This window comes from Arachis ipaensis, chromosome B10 (assembly GCF_059453495.1).
Source record: "Arachis ipaensis isolate K30076 ecotype BB chromosome B10, ASM5945349v1, whole genome shotgun sequence".
In the NCBI taxonomy this organism is placed as follows: domain Eukaryota; kingdom Viridiplantae; phylum Streptophyta; class Magnoliopsida; order Fabales; family Fabaceae; genus Arachis; species Arachis ipaensis.
The window spans coordinates 127,132,438-127,138,437 of NC_142435.1; positions in this window are offsets into that span (position 1 = coordinate 127,132,438).

Consider the following 6,000-nt stretch of genomic DNA (forward strand, 5'->3'; position numbering starts at 1 on the left):
AAGTTTTGAATTCTCTTTGAAGAAATATTAAACAGAATTCATTTTTTGTTGCTTGATTGAGATTGAAACCATTGTTCAATTTTGACTAATTTCATTTAAAGTTAGCATGCGCTATTTTAAATGAAGTTTTGGAAAGCTTCCTTATTTAGTGAAAACCGGTTCGTTTGTAATGCACCACTTATTTCCTTTACCAATTTATAAGCAAATTTTTACCTCGGATTTTCTTTTCCAAGTAGAGCTTAACTTTCTCTTTCGTCCTTGCTAAAACTTTTATACACGCTTGTTTGAATATGGACTTTGGGAATTTTTGAACAAGCATTTGATTTCTCTCCCGAGTTTTATGATTGCTTTTGGTTAGGTTGTGCACCTAATTATCTTTCTAACATATTTGAGGAAATATTTTGGCTCTTAGCCAAACTTGTGTGCATTTTGTTTTTAAAACTCTACATAATCTACTTCAACGTGAAATTGAATTAGAGAAAAGCCATGTTTATGCTTTTGTTACTCTCTTGAAGAATGGTTGTTGCTTAACTTTTCTTTTAGACTATGAAGTGATTTTCCGCAAGTTTTCGACTCTTTTAACAAACAGAGTATTCGAAAGTATTTTTAATCATACTCTTGAGTTCTGTGAGCTTTGCCTTGGGTTTGAGATGCTCTTTCTGTAAACCTCATACTTCTTCGACTCAGTTTGAGTTTGTTTCAAACTAATGTGCTGATTTTTCTTATTGAACCTATTGGATTTCTTTGGTCCAAGGGTTGTTTTTGAAGCTATCAATTGATTATTTCTAGCAAACTTCATTGCTTGAGCATCCTTGTTTACCTGGAATTGGATGCATTCCCTCAAATCTATGAGTATTATCCTTGACATTTGTCTCTCCTTTCTAAAATCTTGTATCCTTCTAAGTAGACTTGAGAATTGTTTGATATCACGTGCGACCTGTGGACATAGTAACGCGATGTGTTAGTTCTTTAAGACGTGATATGTGTATATGGAAGTTGAAGCGATAGGTGTACAACATTATGAGATGTGGGTGTTTTGTTCCTTGCGAACGGGTTTGCAGTTGTTAGGCTTATGATCGGATATGGGGATTGTAAAGTGCTTGATGGATCTGGAAAGTTGAAGCTTTGAGGTTGATATGAGATTAGTGTGCGAATGTTGAGCACATCGTTTTAACCCCATTCTGTTTTATAGCCTTTGATGCCTTGCTTTACTACCACATGTTTGAACCATGTCATCTTTTTCATTGAGCCTATCTTGTAACGTTTGCCTGGCAATCACACTCCTACCCCTTGCATCTTTATGCATACGACAACCCAAGTATATGAAAACCGTATATATATGTTTATATGTCGAGATATTTTTGCTTCTTCCTTAAATGTGTTTAAGGGTGAACTGTTATGAAATTTCTTTCGTTTTGTATCAATTTTCGAGGACGAAAATTTTTATAAGGTGCGTAGGATGTAAGACCCAGAACTTTTGAAAAAGGGCTATCATTAGCTAATTTCAAATTCAGTATTTCTGTAGCTTTAATTTCAGAAATTTCTTTATTAAATAAAATTAAAGCAAGTTTTGATTTATTGAATTTGAAATAAGTTATAGTTATTATCCAATTTTACAATTATTGGATTATTTTCTATATTTAAATTATAAAATTGGCAGTTATGAAATAATAGGGATTTTACATGATTTGGACTAAATAATTTATATTTTAAGATATTAATACTACTATTTTGGAAAATGAAGAAATTAAGTATATTACTTCTAATTATTTGATTTGGACATTTTATTGAAAATAATTTGTAAAATTGATGAGCAAATAGTATTTTCTATATAAATTAGTGTTAGATTTAATTTGGATTTCAATCATTATATCATTCCTATTTTTATGTGAAATTACCAAATTACCCCGAATCCTAATTTTTGAAAATGAAACCCTAACCTTGAAACCCTAACCCATGACCCGGTTCCCTTCAGCCACACTTCCACCTCTCCTTGCTCTCAGCAGTAGCAGCAGATCCTTTTCTCCCCCCTTTCCCCAACCGAACGCAACACACACACACGGCTTCCTATTTCCATGAAAGAAAGAAACTGAGGCAGAGAGGGAGAGGGAGACTGAGTTGCGGCAGAGGAGAGGCAGAAGGAAGCTCATCGCGTTGCCGTCGCCTCGCCGCCGCCCAGCCGCGTCCAGCCCACCGCCAGTCGTTGCTGTCATCGTCAACAATGGAGGAGAGGGAAAGAGTCAGACGCGCGCAGGAGGGAGAGCAGGATCTGAGGCCGAGCTGAGATCTGCCCACCGCGTCGGAACCCTTTCGCGCTGCCAGCATCGCCGTGACCTCCAGCCGCGCCGTCGCTAGTCCTGCTTGTTCTGTCGCTGGGAAAACTCGTCGTCGTTGGGTCTCACCGCCGCCGTTCCTGTTGTGGCTGGTGTCGCGCTGGAGAACCATCATCACGGGTTGGGGCTGATCCTTTTGCTGCCGTTTCATCGTTGCTGTGGCTGAGTTGCGGCCGTTGGATCTGACCGGAGAGGGAGGTGGTGACGGTGGTGGATGTTGGTGCTGGGTTAGCGCCACTACTGCTGCTGGCCGTTTTGAGCTGCTTTACCATCTCTGCCGCCGGAGAATGCAGCTTAGTCACTGGAAAACCACTGCCGGTAAGGGTCCTTGCATTTGGTCTTCATTCCTTTCTATTCCTGGGTTTTTATCGTCATGACGTTGTTGTGTAGTCGTGGTTGTCGGGGTTTTTTTCGCCGCCACTGCCGCTTGAGGTGGCTGACGGAGCTGCTGCCGGGTTGATATGGAGCTGCGGTTGTTTCGTTTATTAATTCAGTGAGTATTTCACGTTTCGAAAAACCCTTCTTTAGCGTTCGATTGTGTTTGGTTAAAGACCTTGAGACTTGGTAATGTAGGTTTGAGCTCTGATGTTCGCGTGTCGCATAAGTGTTGCAGAGGCTACTATGCTATTCCTTTTATTTCAGTAAGTGTTTTTATCTCGGAATCCTCACCAATTGTTTTCAGTTATGAGTTTTGAGATTTTTCCGCGATATTGATGTGTTAGGAAGTAGTAACTGAGCTTATATGTGGCGTTGAGGCTGTTTCTACTATTGAGGAAAATACGCGGAGCCGGGATTTTGATTGTTGATTTTGGGTTGAGGCGGAAAGGACTCTGTGACACGTTTGGGTTATGGTTATGCGTTTTGAGGTAGGGGCTTTTTCCGAAAACTATGTTTTATGTATTGAAATTATTACATATGAATACTGTTGTGAGACATGGTATATTTGGTGATTGCTTCAGTCTTATGTATTGTCTGGCTTACTTGAATGACTATGAATGTTTGTTAGACTGGATTGTTGTGCGGCTTTGTGAAACGGAATGTTTTTGAAGTTGAATGTCTAAAGATTTGAGATCGAGTTTAATCCATTGGGAATTGATTTGAGTTGAGTCGATTTTTTTAAAAATGTGAAAAATAGAATACGCTTTTGGGTTCAGCCTGGTTTGCTTTAATTGATTCAGTTTTGATAAACGAATTGTTGCTGAACAGTTTCCTTAAAGTTTGGAAATGAGTTAATCGGTTGATAATGATTTGATTTTAAAACGAGTTTCTTGAAATATGAAAATGAGTTGAATGCTGGATTCAGTTGTTTTTGAACTGATTTTGGATTTTGAACCGTTGACAAAGATTGTGGATTGGTTTAGATGGGACCCGGAAAAGGTGTCAGAGTCCAAGTTTTAGGAGAGGTGCTACTGAAATTCTGTTAGAATCTGGGAACTTTACTGAAACATTATTCGGAAACTTATGAGTTAAAGACTTCTACTATTTTATCTGAATTATTAAGAAAGGGATGACTTATGCCTCTGAAATGAATTATGAAAAAGGAAATTGTGATTTAGTCTTATTTCTTAAGAAAAGTATTATATTTCCCTCGTGAACAAGTTATTTAGATGAAACTTATTATTTAAGGCTGTCTTAAATGTGAAAGGTGTTTATGCCTCTGAATTTGACTTGAGGGTTTCAAATAGAGGAGTTTTAGTGACTTTGAAAGAACCTGGACGTTTATTGACAAGTTTTATTCTAAAATATTTTGGGAAAGTTTTAAGTACTCTTTAAATTCTGAATTTTGCAAGACTAAAACAATTTCTGGGCAGTTTGAAACACTTTAGAATTTACCATGGGGTTGAAACTGGTTTTGTTTAAGTGAAGGAAGCGGCTTTGAAAAGAGTAAATTGATTACATGACTCGGTTTGGCTTAGATCCTATTTTATTACTCAAATAAGGAAGCCAATATTTTAATGATTTTAAGTAAATTTGAGGAAATGAGTTATGTTAATCTCCCCTAAAGACTTGAGACTCTGCCGAGGAACTTTCGTTATAAAATTCCGTTGTTGGATGGAGGATTTTGAATATTTCCAAATAAACCTTTAATTTCCATGGTTTTGGAAGTTTTGGAAAGAGGATGCCGAGAGTGGCGTTGTTTTAAAAATAACTTTACTTTGAATAAAAGTGGCTTGTGAGCCTAGGACGATTTGAGAAATGAGAATTTTAAAGCCAAGGCTGGAAAGGATTAATTTTTGAATCCTTTTTTATTTCAAAGTAAAGTGGATTGAGAAAAAGTGATTTATGGCTTAAATGCCGATTTTGTGAATTGATGATGTTGAATGGTGGAAATGCTATTTTGTTATGAGCCAGAATGGATGTGTATGATATTGAATTATGGCTGATTGCCGAATGAGTCATGAGCCGTATGGCTGACTATGAATTATGAATTTAAGCCGGATGACTGAGATGGATGTTGATCCATGGCTGAGAATGAATGCATATATTCTGAGTTATTGGTATTGTGAATGTTGCACTTCCACTATCTGAGACACGAGTTCCCTGGAAGAAAGTAGTGGCTAGCCACCACGTGCTCCAGGTGGAGACTCGAGACTATGTTGACCCTATGTCGTAAGGGTGGCCGGGCATTGTGAAATCCCCGGATGAGCTCGCCCCCGTGAATATACACCAGTGAGGGTGTTGGATATGGATTATGATTATGAACATGATAATGATCAAGAATAACTCGAGTTGGGGATGCACGACAGAGGGACATTCCAATGGTTAGCTACCAGGACTTGTCGGGTTGGCTCTATAACCGACAGATGATATCATCAGACACTAGGACAGGCACGCATCATATGCATCTATGTGACATTGTTTGGGTGTGCATATTGTATTTGGTTTGTCTTTGTGACTACTTGTGATTAACTGCTAATTGTTCTACTTGCAATAACTATTTGTTTGTGCTTGAATCTTCCTATTTGTGTTTGCGACTGAGACTCTGTTGGACTGTGGTGATTAGTTGTTGGTTAGAGTGTTTGGGTCTAGGACCGTGGTTGAAATATGATGGACCGATGGTTGGTTTTAGTTTTGTGTTTCTGGTTTGGAAAAAAATATGAAAGACTATTTTGGTTCAGCATAGATAAACCTTTTTGAAAGGCTTTTGAGTTTTTGAGAATTGAACAGTTCCTCTTTCAGAAAAGATTTCAAACCTTACTTTTATTATAAATCGTTATTTTTGAAAAGAGGCATAAGACGGTTATTAATCACTGGTACAGTTTACCTTCACGTATCCTATTACGGTAATTCCTAAAAACCCTCTACTGAGAACCCTTTCGAGGATGATGTTCTCACCCCCCCCTACATTTTTCCCCTTTCAGGATATGGGCGCAGAAGTCACGAAGAGTTTATTTAGTTGTTGTTGAAATGCTCTGTATCGCTTTAGATTATTTTTTATTGTACCCTCGCCTTTATCTTGATATATTATGTAAGAGGGACAGGAATTGTATTGGTTAATGCTTGTAATATTATTTATATGTATATAAGTATATATATGTATGTACTCTTTGTGAGTTTTTGTAAGTTGTATGGTATGTATGGATGTACGATACCGATCGAAAGTATTTTGGGAGCGGTATTGCGGTTTAAAGTTTTAAACAGGCTCATATTTTAGTATTAAATAGTA